Genomic DNA, 18,143 nt, shown 5'->3' on the forward strand with positions numbered 1-18,143 from the left:
TGAAAACTTTGTACCTATTATCAATCCAAACACATTGCTAAATTTTCACAGGAATTCATATAGATCAATATCTTAATTTTTTAATGATTTCACTTATTGTTTTCTTTGGTTTGGATATTCTTCAATCTTCATTACGTGAAGTTTTTTTATTGACACCTCAATTAGTTGTCTCCACACATAACCACAATAAGCAAAACATACAATGAAAAAAAGAAACTCAAAATGGAGTAACGAGAATATGACAACTACCGAAAAAGAAGAAACATGAAAGTGAATGGTTGGGAAATAGTGTTAATTTTTGTGCTAATTTATAGATTTGACGATGTTTAAAGAAATATTAATGATTTAGATATGTCGTTATTAGGTTAACAACTTAATTATAAAAATAGTCATTCACATGAGAATTTTGTATTTTTTTTCTTCTTAAAATTGAATTATCATTTAAATAAGGATTTCAGGCTCTTTCTTTTTTTTTTTTTTTTAAAAGTATCAATTTAGGTACTCACCTTTCTTTTATTTTTTGTATTTTTTTATTTTGTATATTTAGAAACCAAAATTATTGATGTAATTGATTCAAAATTTATGAATTTTTAATTATCATATCGTTAGTTTATGTTTTTTAAAATTTTATTTAGTTTTTTTTTAAGATATGGATATTTTATGTTTAAATGATAAATTTTGAATATTTTTTGAAGTTAAACTTGCGAAAAAGGAGTTTCGTTTGTGAAATTGAAAAGATTAAATAAAAATTGAAATAAATTATGGTAAATATTTAAAATTACATATTTGTTTAAGTAACGTATGGTCCTTTAAAACATTTATTAATTGAAAATAAAGCATAAACAACCTTAAGCTTATGTGCTAATTAAGCGTATTGAACTTTAATACTCTGTAAGCACTCCAATTCAACTTGTCCAACAAGAATAACAAGAAGGATAAGCACTCAAAGATATGCAACCCGTGTTCATGAAGAGGAAACATCACTCCTCAAGTGTCAAGTGAGGCAACAATTGTTGATTGAAGCAACAATTGTTGATTGAAGCACTTCTATAAATCCAAATTTCAACTACACATGTAGATAATCTAGCCAACCTCAACATAATTTGATACCTTTACCTATACCTATAAGTCCAAATTAAGATCAAGCACAAAGTCGTCTTGTTATACCTATCTCTAACTTTGTCATATTCCTTCCACTCTGAAACAATCATCCACGAACCTCAACCTAAACTTGAAAATAATGTACCAATACATCACCCTCTAATCACCCTCCAAGTAGATGACATCAATGCCCTAGCCTATCTTCTTATCCAATCCTTCATAAAAATATGATACTTGGCTTATCCTTTTGGCCAATATATTCGACCTAACACCACTTATTGGTGGTTTCCAGATGGAGTTGTCTCTCAACTACCACGTCTTAACTTATCCATCATCATTGGTTGACTACTCTAGTCTAACCTGTCTGGATCGACCAATCTTGGCCAGCTTACCTAAACTGACCTATTTGGGTCGATCATTCTGAGCCGACCACCCTTGGTTGAACATTCCATATCGACCACATTTCGACGATCATCCTTTGTTCAATCACTCTGAGCTGAACACCCTTTGGCTGAACACCCTTTGGCTGAACACTCTTTGGCTCAACTCTAGACAAATCACCTGTGGTCGGCCACCATGACTGAACGACATGGCCAATCGGCTACACAATGAAGGTCAGATTAACACAAATAATAATCACGAATCAACTTACTACTATTGATTAAGGTATGATTGGTGTTAAATATTTGTTTTTGAACTACACGTTGTTGCACGTGGCATCTTTATTTAGTTTATCTTTAAATTTTTTGTTGATTGAATAAGTCTTTTCTGTTCCAAAACTTTAGGAGAAAGCATTTATGTTTCATCTTAGTCAATTTTTTTGTTACTGCAAGTATTATAAATGTATTGCAATTGACAGTCAAATAAAATGAATTCCCACTCATATTTCATTCCAATTTATATACTCTTCCTCTTTCAGTATTTTATTCTCTCTGTTTTCCTGTTGTTCTCATTTTTAAACTAACAATTGGTGTAAGACCCATGAAAAATATTTACCTTAATTGTAACAATTTTATTACTAGTAGTAATAAATTTCTTTGTGAATGGAAAATATAATTAATAAGTTAAATAAGAAATTTTGGTAGCTTAAATGGTAGAAAATTGTGGTGATTTGAAGAACATGGGTTCAAACTCTTTTCTACTTTTTTTGTTTAAAAAAAATTAAAATATTGATAGTGGATAAGCACTCCACGTTTGAAGGCATTATTGAGGGATCAAATATGTCAAGTGGTGATTAAAATATTAATATAATAAGATAATATTAAAATAATAAATAATATTAAAAAATTGTTAAATAGTAAAATTTTTGGACTATAAATAGCCATGAGAGGGGAGGTTATTCTGCACAAAGAGAGAAAAAATCAAGTGAGAAATCTTGAGAAATAGAGAAGAAAGAGTTAGGAAGAAATTTTTAGTTGCAAGAAGAGTAGAGGTTCTGGAGGGTTTTCGGGAAAACAAATTCTGAGCAAGAGATTAAGTCTGGAATAGAGGTAGGGGAGCTAACCTTTCTAAGCTTTTATATTATGATTTAGTATTGTTTTATTACTATTCATGTCTTGAAATTCTGTGTGAATACTATTAATGAAAAACATATGTGCTTACTATATATCTATCTATATTGAATTTCTGTGTTAATATTATATGTTGTTGTTTCAAATCTGTAAATAAGAAATTTGTTAAAACTAGTTGAGGAACACTTTGGCTAAGGAAAGACTTGGTACTTAAGTTGTCCATTGTGACACACCTCTCTTTCCTGGAAGTCTACTCGAGAAGTTTTTAACTTAAATTTTGTTGAACAAATTATGTACTGTTAAATTATTGTGCAATATATCTTGTTGGAATGAAAATTTACGATGAATTCAGGTTATTGTGGTAGATATGGAATTATGAATTATAATTGTGATGGTAGGATAGAGGAATCTTAAAAATCGGAGTTGGTACATCCCTGATCATAGAGCAGTCCCTGGTCAAATCCAGTAAGTTGTGACTAGTCATATGTACTGGCGTTTATGGTGAGTTTGATTCGTCAAACATTTGATTCTTCTCCGATGACCATTTATGGTGATATTTTAGTATTGTTAATTTATTTTGTGATAATTTCATTTGTATGATTTCTGTGATGATTGTATTTTATTATATTGCACTTGAATTTATGCATATGAACATGATACTAGTATAATGGGGAAATTTTGTAATGGTATAATATGAGTTGAGGAATATGAGCATGGTATGAGTCCCGTGGAGAGATTCTGTAATGATATGGTATTAGTGTATATGTTGATGTTGAGGGTCATGTTGTTGGAGGTTATCCTGATACTAGTATTATGGGGAGATTTTGTAATGGTATAATATGAGTTGAGGAATATGAGCATGGTATGAGTATCGTGGAAAGATTCTGTAATGATATGGTATTTGTGTATATGTTGATGTTGAGGGTCCTGTTGTTGGAGGTTATCTTGATACTCTAATAATCATCCAATCTCAAGTGGAGAAGGATGAATTATGTGTGAGAGGGGCAGGAGGTCCTGGTCTATGTGCCGGTTTTGGACATAGTGTTGAGGACTAACCTTGTGGATGTTACGGAGTATTTTGGAACTGTATTTGTAAGAAGAGGTAGAAGTCATCACAAGTGCATAACCTCCCGACCGCTCATCAACGTATCATCCGAATGAGTGTCTATTGGGTATTATGGAATGAGTGTCTATTGGGTATTGTGGAATGAGTGTCTATTGGGTATTATGGGATGAGTGTCTATTGGGTATTGTGGAATGAGTGTCTACTGAGTATTGTGGGATGAGTGTTTATGGGGTATTGTGGGATGAGTGTCTATTAGGAATTGTGGTATGATGGGATGAGTATCTATGGTGCGATTGTTGTATGATGGTATGAGGGTGTCTGACATAATTATCATATGATGTTTGTTGAGTGTATCAAAGTAATCATGCATGTTTCATAAATGATTTGTTGCATGTTAGCTCACCCTACTTGTTTGTGTTTGTGTATGTGCGATGATCGTATAATTCGTTATACGGGAGCAAATGAAGGAATGTCGTTTGATTCAGTGCCAATGAAGAAAGAGATAGAAGAATAAATTAGAAGAATTCAAGTTATATTTATGAGTTTGTAGTTGAAATCTGAGTTTAAGACATATATATATATATATATATATATATATATATATATATATCAACTATGAATTATCAAGTGTGAGATTATGGGATGTTACCTTAAATGTAATGCTACAATATATCAATTATGAATTATTAAGTGTGAGATTATGGGATGTTACAATTGGTATTACAGCCCTTGTCTTACAAACCTATGAAAATGGATGCCGAATCAAATTTCTCACAAGTTGCACCTCAAGTCTTTGATGGAGAAAACTACGATCTCTAGACTGTCAAAAGGGAGGCTTACCTGGAGGCTCTAGATCTTTGGGAAGCTGTAGAAGCAAATTATGAAGTTCTTCTGCTGCCAGATAATCCTACCATGGCCCAGATCAAAATTCACAAGGAGAGAAAAACCAGAAAGCAAAGGCAAAAACATGTCTATTTACTGGTGTTTCTCAAACCATCTTCACAAGAATTATGACTCTTAAATCAGCTAAAGAAATTTGGGATTATCTAAAGGAAGAGTATGTTGGAGATGAAAGAATAAGAAGCATGCAGGGGCTTAATTTAATGAGGGAATTTGAGTTGCAAAGGATGAAAGAGTCTGAAAAAAAATCAAAGAATACTCAAACAAATTGTTAGGTACTGCCAACAAGATAAGGTTGTTGGGCAGCAATTTTCCTGATTTCAGAATTGTTGAGAAAATTCTGGTAACGGTGCCAGAAAAGTATGAAGCATTTATTGCTTCATTAGAGAACACAAGGGATTTGTCTAAAATCACATTTGTAGAAGTGCTACATGCCTTCCAAGCTCAAGAGCAACAAAGTTCGATAAGGGAAGATCATGCTGTTGAAGGTGTTCTTCTAATCAAAAGCCAACAAGCCAAAAACTACAAGAAGAATCATCCAGCCAGCAACCAGAGCAATACAAATAATTACGATAAAGGACAAGGTGAAAAGAAAAGTTACCCACCATGTCAGCATTGTGGCAAAATGGGTCACCCTCCATGGCAAAGACCTGATGCTAAATGCAACAAGTGCACTCAAATAGGACATGAAACAATCATATGCAAGAGCAAAAATCAACAGCAAGAGGAATAAGCTAAGGTTGTTGATTAGGAGGAGGAGGACCAACTATTTGTAGCTACTTGTTTATTGAGCAATGAATCGAGTGAAAGCTGGCTGATAGATAACGGTTGTACCAATCGCATGACCTTTAACAAGGCTCTTTTCAGAGAATTGAGGCCAACTAATGTCACTAAAGTCAGAATAGGTAATGGTGATTATATCTCAGTCAAAGGAAAGGGGACAATTGCAATCACAAGCTATACAAACACAAAGTTCATTCATGATGTTTTTTTAGTTCTGAAATTGACCATAACTTATTAAGTGTTGGTCAAATGATTGAAAAAGGATTTAAAGTTATTTTTGAAGATAAATATTGTTTGATTAAAGATGGAGCTTGGTCAAGATATGTTTAAGGTAAAAATGAAAGAAAAAAATTGTTATAAATCCATTGGAGGAGGAGCATGTTGCTTTTTCTTTGAAGGAAAATGTCACAGAAATCTGGCACAAGAGACTCGGGCACTATCATCATCAAGGACTACTGCAAATGAGTGGAAAGAGCTAGCACTTGATATTCCGATGCTTGAGGATCAAACTTCAAACTGCAAAGCCTGTCAATTTGGGAAGCTAAACAGAAAACCTTTTTCCAAAGGCAACATGGAGAGCAACAAGGAAGCTGCAATTAATTCACACAGATGTAGCAGGGCCTCAAAGAACACCTTCGTTGAAAGGTAATCTTTATTACGTTCTCTTCATTGATGACTTTACCAGAATGTGTTGGATCTTTTTCTTCAAGGACAAATCAGAGGTGGCTGAAATTTTTTGGAAGTTCAAAGCCAAGGTTGAGAACAAAACTGGTTTCAAAATTCAGATTTTAAGGTCAGACAATGGCACTGAATACACATCTGAAAGATTCAATCAATTTTGTGAGGATTCTAGCATTGAACATCAACTAACTACTCCTTATACCCCACAACAAAATGGGGTTAGTGAGGAGAAACCGATACATCTTGGAGATGACGAGATGCATGTTGCATGAAAAGAATTTACCAAAAGAATTTTGGGCAGAGGCAGCAAGTACAACTGTTTTTCTTCATAATAGACTCCCCACCAAAGCATTGAACGATCAAACACCATTTGAGGTTTGGCATGGTTACAAACCATCTATGAAATTTCTTAAAATATTTGGTTGTTTGTGCTTTACTCATGTTCCACAAAGCAAGCGAGATAAGCTGGATAAAAGAGCATCACCGGGTATCTTTATAGGCTACAGTACAGTCAGCAAAGCCTATAAAATCTTTAAGCCGCAAACCGGAAAAATAATTATTAGCAGGGATGTTCACTTTCTGGAAGATGAAGAATGGAATTGGGATGATAAAAGGAAGGAAAATTTGGTTTCTACAGATGTGAAGTTCAAATCTTCAACCTCAAACACAAGACAAAGTGAAGATGAAAGCTGGCAAAATGAATTACTAGATGATGATCTAGTAAGAGGTGCCATATTGCTATCTGAAATTTATGAAAGATGCAATATTTCTGTGTGTGAACCTGCAAATTATGAAGAAGCAAAGAAAATTCTACATTGGAGGGCTGCAATGAAGGAGGAGTTGTCAATGATCGAGAAGAATCAAACCTAGATTCTTATGGAAAAACCTCAAGGCAGAAAAGTAATCGGGGTCAAATGGGTGTATAGAACTAATTAAATGTTGACGGTTCTATCAACAAACACAAGGCAAGACTCGTAGTGAAAGGTTATGGACAGATTTTTGGTACAGACTATTCAGATACGTTTGCACCAATTGCTCGATTGAACACCATTAGGTTGTTACTTGCTATAGCTGCTCAAAGAAATTGGAAGGTTTATCAACTTGATGTTAAATCAGCTTTTTTAAATGGTTTTTTGCTAGAAGAAATATATGTTGAACAACCCCAAGGTTTTGTGAAGGAAGGAGAAGAAGATAAGGTTTATTTACTCAAAAAGGCTCTTTATGGGCTGAAATAAGCCCCAAGATCCTGGTACAACATAATTGATGATCACTTGTTGAACTTGGGATTTGTCAAAAGCTTAGCCGAATCAACACTGTATGTTAAGCATGATCGAGCTGACATTTTTATCATCTCACTTTATGTGGGTGATCTCTTAGTAACAGGAAGCAACACAAGGCTTGTAGAGAAGTTTAAGAAAGAAATGAAGGTGTTTGAGATAACAGACCTTGGTTTAATGATCTTTTTTTTTGGCATGGAGATCAAACAAGAAGAACATGAAGTCTTCATTTGTCAAAAGAAATATGTCAAGGAGATTTTGAAGAAGTTTAAACTTGAAGAATGCAAATAAATGAACACTTCGATGAATCAAAATAAAAAGTTATGCAAGGAAGATGGAACCGAGAAGATAAATCAAACATATTTCAGAAGCATGGTTGGTTGTTTGATGTACCTTACAGCAACTCAGCCTGACATCTTAAATGCTATAAGCATTTTATCCCGGTTTATGCATTCTCCAAGTGAAATGCATTTTAAGGCTGCAAAAAGGGTGATTAGATATGTCAAAGGCCCTCGCAACTTTGGCATCAAGTTCAAATGGACTGAAGAATTTAAGTTAACAGGATTCTCAGATAGTGATTGGGGTGGTTCAATTGATGACATGAAGAGTACCTTAGGGTACTGTTTTAGCTTTGGATTGGGTGTTTTCTCATGGAGCTCGACGAAACAAGAAATTGTTGCACAGTCTACAGCAGAAGCTGAGTTTGTTGTTGCTACAGCTGCTGTTAACCAAGCCTTGTGGTTGAGAAAAATTTTAATTGATCTTAACATAGGGCAGAAGGAAAACACATAAGTTTTTGTAGACAACCAAGCTGCAATAGCTATTTCCCATAATCATGTCTTTCATCGGAAAACCAAGCATTTCAACACTAAGTTGTTCTTCTCAAGAGAAGTACAGAAAGATGGAGCTATTGTTCTTGTTTATTTCAAAACTGAAGACCAGGTTGTAGATTTGTTCACCAAACCACTTCCAGTCAACAAGTTTGAGTTCTTAAGAAAAAAGATTGAAGTTTGCAGTTGCAAACTCAAGGAGGAGTGTTAGATATTTATTTTTGATATGCACGTTGTTACACGTGGCATCTTTATTTAGTTTATCTTTAAATTTTTTTTGATTGAATAAGTCTTTTGTATTCCTAAACTTTAGGAGAAAGCATTTATTTTTATCTTAGTCAATTCTTATACTCTTCCACTTTTAGTATTTTATTCCCTTTGTTTTTTATGTTGTTCTCATTTTTAAACCAACAATTGGGTTGTGATTAGGCCGGTAAAAAGGTAAAAGCCCATAACATCTACTATAAATAAATGTCCAAGGTATGACTCTCAGATACATGCACACCACATGCATCATGACAACTAGTGCTTTTTCGCTTGGTCACTTACTAACTTTAGCATCAGTGTACCTTCTACATGTACCATCCAAACAGTTTGGACACACAAGAAGCTCCTCAGACCAACTAGTTAGAGACCAACCATTTGGAGTCTAGCTAATTGACGTGAAGACTTGCCCGATCCATCCTGACCAACTTTTAGTACTTATGATTAGAGAGGTGTCTCTTTTATCCATGGACCCTAGGTCAATCTTGATCCACTTATAAATAAGCTCTCGTTTATAGGGTCATAAAATGGGTGGGTCAAAACAAAGTTTCAATTCCCAAAACTCCTTAAAGTAGGTTAGGATCTAGGCCAAAGTGGGTTTGACCCCACTATAGAACTTGAAGGTCCACCCGATCTACCTGGATCAAAGTTATAGCAAAGTCAGCCTAAATCGAAGGTTGAATCAAGCCAGTTTGGGCCAAACATTGAGTCCAGTTGATTCAATCAAAGGTCGAGATAAGGCTGTCAGACCAAAGGTTAGAACAAGTTGGCCCAAACCAAAGGTCATGATGGTTTATCCTAGACAAAAGATTGACACAAATTGGCTTGTGAAAAGTTAGAGACGAATCGACCATGGTCAAAGGTCGAGATGAATAGGGATGAACCAAAGGTCGAGATAGTCCAAGTCAGATCAAAGGTCAAGACGAGTTGTCAAATGTTGAAGCTTAAGACAAGCTAGTGTGAGCCAAAGGTCAAGACAAGTGGACTCGAGTTGAAGGTAGTGATCGACCTGAAAGTCAAAATGAAGGTTGAGACAAGCAGACATGGATGTAAGGTCATGACAGGCTAAAAGTCATGATAAGCTAGGTTGAGATAAATGTCGCGACGGGGCAAAATGGGTTGAATGTTAACTCGAGTCGATCTGGGATAAAAATTGAGATGGATTGCTCCATGTCGAAGGTCATGATGGGTTGACTGGGGTCGAAGGTCATGACAGGTTGACCTGTATTGAAAGTTAGGACAGGTTGATATGAGCCAAAGGTTGTGACGGGCCTACCCTAGTTGAAGGTTGTGAATGATCAACCCAAGTTGAAGGTTGAAACAGTCAATCTCGAGTTGAAGGTTGAGACGAGTCAGCCTAAGTCAAAATTCGAGACAAGTTAGTCAGACTAAAGGTTGCAATTGGATGACCCAAGTCGAATGTCATGAAAGGATGGCTCAAACTGAAGCTCTTGAAATGCCTACCCAGGTTCAAGGTCAAATTGGGTTGACCTGGGTCAAATGTTAACCCAGGTTGACACGAGCCAAAGATTGAGATCGATCAACCCAGACCAAAAGTTGTGATGGTTAACCTAGAGGAAGGTTGTGTCGAGTCAATCCGAGTAGAACTCATGATGAGCTGACTTAAACTAAAGGTCATGACAGTCCAATTCGAGTCAAAGATTAAAATGGATCAACACAAGCCAAAGGTTGGGACAACCCTACTTAGTCTAAAGGTTGTGACAAGCTCTTTGGGCCTAAGGTTGTGATGGGTTGGCCTTAACTAAATGTTGTGATAGGTCAGCATGGGATGAAGGTTGTTATAGGTTGACCTAGGTTGAAGGTTGAGATGAGTGGTCTCAAGCCAAAGGTCAAGACATGGTGTTTGATTGCTTTCTGCAATCAATTTTCAAGCAAGTATACTAGGTAAATATAGTACAAAAAGTATTGTATCCATAGAGATTTGAAAGAATACATAATGTTTAAATATTCTTGATTTAAATAAAAGAGTGTTTGGGTTGTGTGAACAATGTATCAAAACAGATTCTAATAAAAGAGTTTATTTCAATATAACAAAAATATGTTGAGGTTAGATTTCACCACTTTGTCCCACTCTTTTACTAGTTCAGTTATTATTCATAAAAAAAGTAATTATTCATGTCCTGAAAGTGCTCTTAAATGTAACTTTAGGTTCATTCCTAACACCTAAAGCCTAAGATAATCAAACTTCAGAATGATCCATCAGTGAATGTTTTAATGAATCACTTGCATTAAGATTAGGACTCTATAACCGACTAGAGCCTTGGATATACTCCTAGCATCTAATAACACTAAGAGAATTATTTGGACCACAACTTGGAACCGGTTCTCACTCATCCAATAACAAACATAAACTAATTCATAAACATGCAAATGAAACATACTTTAAGAAATAAAATAGTACCAGTACAAAAGAGTTTCAAAGGGTTACATCATAAATCTCAAAACACAAGAGGGGTTTAGCTCATCATGATCAATGAAAACATTACAACTCTTTCAATAGTCATCCCTCTTATACTTTGTAAAGATGTTCAGGAAATACAGAGAAAAGGTTTCTAAAATCCCTAGAATAATCTAAGAAAATATATCTCTAGAAAGCTCCTCAAATCATAGGTATAACTCTATATTTATAAATTTTCCATGAGGGTGCTCAGTTGCACTTGCATGGCTTAGCAATAAAGGTTTCCTTTCCATGTAGGTTTCCTTTTTAGCTCAGTCTCATGCTTTAGTGCCCAACTCCTAAGATATCTTCTCTAGGAAGAAGTCTCCATGGCTCAACTGGAAGTTTAATGCTTAAGGTTTCTTCTTCCAAGGGGTTTTCTCCTTGTGACCCAACCTCATTTTTTCGCTTAGTCACGTCTTTAAAGTTTTGCTCAAATTGCAACATTTTCATTCAATTCTTCTAGTTTTCCTTAGATTCTCTCTTCCAATGTTGTACTCTATAAAACAAACTAAATTAAAGTGAATTTAACTAAAACTTATCGATAATCAAAACAAGTGAAAAAATCATCTTAAAATTCACTTAAATTAGACACTCATGAGCAGGTTTGAGTAAAAATTCGAGATGGATCAGCCTAGTTCGAAGGTTAATATGGGCTTACTCGAGCCGAAGGTCATGACTTTACTTTGAGTCATGATTTTTCTTGACTTTTTCTTCTATTGCCTTATACTTTTCCTTACTCCTTTCAATTATTCACGTTGGCTTTTCATGTCTTATGATCACATGAAAAACTTCTTTGCAACCCACTTAATGAACTTTTCCAAACACTATTGATTTTATTTTACCAAGATTTTAGTTTATCAATTCTATATTCTTATACAGTCCATTGAATGTTGTTATGTTTTTCTTCATTCTTAACAAAAAAAATATATATTCTTTTATTAGTACCTTTAATTTTACTATATTGTAGATCTTTAAGTACTGAATTATTTATAGGATGTAGTGTTTGATGTACATGCTCATAGGTACAAATAGGATATATATATATATATATATGCTATGATTTTATATATTGTCTTATGAAGCAATGTCATGTCATGACACGTACTAGACAATTTAACGATTATATTTTGAAATATATTGTACCAATAGTATTTATTCATACTAATAAATATTCTTTGAAATCTTTGTCTTTGTCATATTTTACTTAATATTTTATATTTTTTTCTATATAATAAAACCAATAAATAGGGCATGTTTGTACATAATAAAACCAGTATTTTATATTTTTTATGAAATAATATTTTATATTTTTCAAAATATTTTATTAAAAAATTATTATTTTTTAAAAAATAGACCAATAGATAGCGTTTATTTAAAAAAGTGTTATCTATTGTTAGCCACCAATAGATAGCGCTATTTTAAATAAGCGCTGTCTATTGTCAAACAATAATAGATAGCATTTTTTTAGAAGCGCTATCTATTAATAGATAGCGCCGACATAGATAGTGCTTAAAAAACGTTATCTATGATAAATAAAAGCGCTATCTGTGCACTTTTTGGTAGTAGTGATTATGCATTAGATAGGACATTTAATATTTGTAGATGTCGTGAAATAGTATTCTTCTAATGACTCAATGTTGTTAAGATATGTCAAATATTCTATTAAAGGATATTAGGCTATCAAATATTGTGTTAGTTATAATTTAGATATTATTATAATTTATGCATATTTGTGCACTTGTCATTCCTTTTAATAGATGAAGAATTATAGGATCCTTGAATGTATATATATGCTACTCTACTCTTTGAAATATACATCAGAATTATTCTTTAAATCTTTTATTATGGTATCAAGAGCCAACACTAATATCCTCTACGATATAGGAATCAATGCTTTTTTCATTGAATATTTCTGATGTCTTCTTCTGATGACAATCAATCAGAGAAACATGATTCTAGAACTTCCACTGCTTCCAAGAGTTATATTTCTACTGCTGCCGGATTTGTGACCAAGTCAGGTATATCTAACTCTGTCCTTAATCTTTCTGATGTTACTAAGGATAATGATTGGATAATTGATTCGGGTGCTACTGATCATATGACTTGTGTGATCCTCATATATTTACTAATTTTTCCTCTAATTATTCTAAAACTGTTATTATTAATGCCAATGGGATCTCATCTTCTATTGAAGGTATAGGTACTATATCCCTCTCACCCTCCTTATCGATTCCTAATGTTTTATTTGTTCCTACATTAAACTGTAATCTTATCTCCGTCAACAAGTTAAACAAATCACATTCTTGTGTTGCCTTGTTTTACCCAACCCATTGCCTTTTTCAGAACATCCATTCCAAGGAGAAGATTGCTAGTGGTAGAGAGAGTGAAGGACTGTATTATCTTGAAAATGTCTCACAATCAGACCATAAAAAAGGATTGGTTTGTCTTGCGAACGATCACATACAAGATAAAAACAAAAAAGAAATTGGTTGTGGCATAGACGGTTGGGACATCCCTCTTTTGGTTATTTACAAAAATTATTTCGATCACTATTTCAGAAATGCAATATTTCTGATTTTTTTTGTGAAACTTGTGTTTTGACAGAAAATCATTGTGTTGTGTTTCCTTTAAGCAATAACATAACTGATTTTCCTTTTTCATTAATTCACACAGATGTTTAGGGCCCTGCCCCGCAATCTACACATAATGGAAAAAAATGGTTTATCAGTTTTGTTGATTATTGTACTCGGGTAACCTGGGTATATTTGCTTAAATATAAAAGTGATGTGTGTGATGTGGTTCGTTCCTTCTATCATTTGATTGTTACACACTTTAACACATCTATTAAGGTCATTCGATCAGACAATGGAGGAGAATATTTTAAGACTGAATTAATAGAGTTCATGAACTCTAAAGGCATCTTGCATCAAACTACATGTCCTTATTTACCACAACAAAATGGAATGGCTGAGAGGAAAAATAAACATATATTAGAGGTGACAAGATCACTTTTGATAGATGATAATGTTCCATCTCATTTATGGGGTGAGGCTGTGAGCTTTGCCGTTTATTTAATTAATCGAACCCCTTCTAGTGTGCTTAACTTTCAAAGGCCTTTTGATGTGTTGTCTGATCATTGTATCCTTCCTCCCATAGTTTATTTACCACCTCATATTTTTGGCTGTGTTATATATGTTCACTTACACCCACATCAACGTACAAAGCTTGAAGAACAGGTGATCAAATGTGTTTTTGTTGGGTATGGATCAACTCAAAAATGTTATCGTGCTTACCATCCACCATCAAGGAAATTTTATATTTCTATGGATGTGACATTTAATGAGCATGAATTTTTTTATGGTGATTCTCCACTTCAGGGAGACAATGAAAGTGAAGTGCATAATCATGTTGTTGGTATGTTTGATTGTGAAGATAAATTATTGTGTGAGGATCATTCTGCAGGAAGTGAGCCAATCCTAAATATGGACCCTTCTTTTCTGGATAATACGGTGTCTTCTGATCATAACCAATTGGCTCAATTTTCTCCACAGGTTCAACTTGACTCTTCAGAGGTACCTTCTGATCCTATCTCTGATAATACTAATTTAGATTAAATTGATCATGGAATTGATTCTTGTCTGCGTGAGACCACCAGCACATCAAACACTGAGTCTACTACTGTTCAATATATTCTTCCACCTCGTTCTAACTATGGTCAACCTCCAGCTAAATATGAACCAGGCCTCCAAGCCAAAGTTAAATATATCATTAGTAAATATGTGTCATCTCACAGGTTATCTCAGTCATATGCATGATTTGTATCTCAATTATCTTCAATTTCTATTCTTAGTAATGTATAGGAAGCTTTGGCAGATCCTAGATGGACCGAAGCAATGGTTGAGGAGATGGAAGCTTTAGAAAAAAACTATTGGGATCTTGTGTCCTTTCCAAGAGGGAAGAAAATTGTGGGCTGCAAATGGGTCTTTACAATTAAGCATAAAGTTGATGGAACTATTGAGAGGTATAAAGCACGACTTGTGGCTAAAGGTTACACTCAGTCTTATGGTGTAGATTACCAAGAGACGTTCGCACCAGTAGCCAAGCTCAATACTGTGAGAATACTTTTGTCGCTAGCTGCAAACCAAGATTGGTCTCTTCTACAATTTGATGTGAAAAATGCTTTCCTACACGGAGAAATTTCAGAAGAAATTTATATGGATTCTCCACCAGGCATGACTGATTCAATTGGAATGAAGGTTTGCAAATTAAAGAAGGCTATATATGGATTAAAACAATCCCCAAGAGCATGGTTTGGAAGGTTTACCAAGTCTATGAAGGCTTTTGGCTATAGAGCAAGTAAGTCTGATCACACCTTATTTTTTAAGAGAGGAAAAGGAAAAATTACAGCTTTGATTATATATGTACATGACATGATTGTTACAGGAAATGGCCAAGATAAGATTTCTAGTTTACAACAATACCTTGCATCTGAATTTGAGATGAAACAACTTGGAAACCTCAAAAACATTTTGGGTATTGAAGTAGCTAGATCAAAACATGGTATTTTTCTATGCCAAAGAAAATATACTATTGATTTACTGTCGAAAATTGGGCTGCTTGGGAGTAAACCAGCCGATACACCAATTGAACAAAATCATAAACTCTTTCAATGCTCAGATTCAGCAAGCATAGATAGAGGGAGATACCAAAGGCTGGTAGGAAAATTAATTTATTTGTGCCATACACGTCCAGATATCACCTATGTAGTGAATGTTGTTAGTCAATTTATGCATGACCCACAGAAGCTTCATATGGATGCTGTTGAAAGGATTTTGAGATATTTGAAGTCTGCTCCTGGAAAAGGAATTTTGTTCTCAAATCATGAAAACTTAAAGGTAGAAGGGTACACTGATGCAGATTGGGCAGGTTCAAAAGATGATAGAAGATCTACCTCTGGATACTTTACTTTTGTAGGAGGGAATCTTGTAACTTGGAGGAGTAAAAAACAACCTGTAGTAGCAAGATCTAGTGTTGAAGTAGAATTCAGAGGCATGGCACTAGGTGTATGTGAACTTTTGTGGATTAAAAATGTGCTATCAGATTTGGGCTTTAAACAAAATGAAGCTATGAGTTTGTACTGTGACAATACTTCAGCTATAGCAATTGCTCACAATCCTGTGCAACATGATAGAACAAAGCATGTGGAGATTGATAGACATTTCATCAAAGAGAAGCTTGAAGTTGGAATAATTTCATTTCCTTTTGTAAGATCAGAATTGCAGTTGGCTAATGTTCTCACCAAAGAAGTGTCAAGAAGATTGTTTAATGAGTCTCTATTCAAGTTGGGAATGTGTGATATCCATGCACCAACTTGAGTGGGGGTGTTAAGATATGTCAAATATTCTATTAAAGGATATTAGGCAATCAAATATTGTGTTAGTTATAATTTCGATATTATTATAATTTGTGCATATTTGTGCACCTGTCATTCCTTTAATAGATGAAGAATTATAGGATCCTTGAATGTATATATATGGTACTCTACTCTTTGAAATATACATCAAAATTATTCTTTAAATCTTTTATTAAATGTTATATCATTTGATGGACCAACAATCTTTTATGTGAGTTTCATTATTTTAGTTGTTATTGTTGCGTACTTTTAAAAATCATTTAACCACTTTGTAGGGTTATATAAAGGTATATTTTGCTTGTTGCATGAATGTTGAAAACTTTGCAAGCAATAGCATTTATTAAAAATACAAGAGACAATTATTCATTTTTATCTCACTTCGTGTGTGTTCTTCATTTTGTCTTTTGCGGGTGAAAGTAGTATCAAAGACAGGTTATGATTTTTAGGGGTATGCTGGGAAGTGAGCTCGTGATTCTTATATGCATATTTTATAGAGTCCAATGTGTCGTTGAGTAACTATTTGTGTTTTTCATGTAACTTCATTTTTGTGTGTCTAGAATATCGCATAGAGTTAGGAACCTAAACCACTCTCATAGGCAACCCGCTAAAAAGACGAAGGGAGTCTCTAAGGCCATTAAAATGATGGCTAATGTTACCAAAAACAACACGTAGTTAGTGGAGCTCGAGATCAGCCCAAATTAGGCAAATTTATGAGACATAATCACACTAAATTTATTGGAAAGACTATTCCAGATAAGGCTGATTCTTGGGTCCGAGAGATGGATAATATCTTTAGGACCTTGTTTTAAAGAAAAGAAGTTGGGGTTCGTATCCTACCTTTTGAATTGAGAGGCTAAGTATTGATGGGTTGACATGCAATAGATGATGGAAGTTCGATGAGAGAATTTGAATGGGAAAACTTCAAAGAGAGGTTTTTAGAGAAGTATTTTCCGGATAATGCTAAATTCAAAAGGGAGCTAGATTTCATGACCATGCACCAAGGAGAGATGTTCGTGCACGACTATGTTGCTAGGTTCGAGTATCCAACAAGATTTTATACTCAAAACATGACTGAACTATGCAAATGCCAAAAGTTTGAGAGAAGACTAAGGCATGAGTTAAGGAAAGTCATTATACTTATGGGAATTTGGGAGTTTTTTTATGTTGATCAAGAAGGCTAAAATGGTAGAATAATCGAGAGGTGAAACAAGTTGGGTGATCAAAACCTAGAAGGGAGGATCTTCTGGTAGGAATTTTGATGTTGAGTAGCAAAAAAAAACTTACGATAAGCTGCAATAAGGAGGTAATGAGACAAAAGAAAAGAAATGTTGTACCTGTGAGGAGATAGAACAATTTTCTTGAAATGGCTCTAATAACAAAATGGATACAGTTAGTGGAACTTATGATTTTTATTGAAAAGTATTTTTGAATTTATTATATGGTAAAATTGATTATTATGACCATTATTAAATTGTTTTTGGATTCATTTCAACAATAATAGAGATGAACACATAAATAGTATTAGAGTCCTTTTCAATCTCGATACATTGTGATGAATTTTTTTTTTCAAGATGAGTATCACATCCAATACTAAAAAGTTTAATTAGGAAAACAATTTCAATATATGATGAATCAAAATGGGAGTCTTACTCAACTTGTGATGAAATTTTATAACATAAAATTTTTCACTCAGACAATAAATATTCAGTACTTTCTTCTGCTTGTTTGCACATAACACATTTATTTTATGCAATCATGTTTTTTTAATACTTCTATAGAGAAACTGTTAATTATAACTTATTTCGTTCCAGATTCATAAAATATTATAACTAATGCAATGGAAAAAGTAATAATAG

General features: G+C 34.0%; 2 pseudogenes; both read left to right on the forward strand.

The window, feature by feature from the left end:
• Positions 1–4,428: 4,428 nt before the first annotated feature.
• Positions 4,429–5,311, forward strand: LOC148201584 (uncharacterized; annotated as a pseudogene).
• A 2,311-nt stretch (positions 5,312–7,622) lies between these two features.
• LOC148201585 (secreted RxLR effector protein 161 pseudogene) lies at positions 7,623–8,111 on the forward strand (annotated as a pseudogene).
• The last annotated feature ends 10,032 nt before the right edge of the window (positions 8,112–18,143 follow it).

This window comes from Vigna umbellata, chromosome 3, assembly GCF_029865625.1.
Source record: "Vigna umbellata cultivar VRB3 chromosome 3, Vumbellata_1.0, whole genome shotgun sequence".
Taxonomy (NCBI): Eukaryota; Viridiplantae; Streptophyta; class Magnoliopsida; order Fabales; family Fabaceae; genus Vigna; species Vigna umbellata.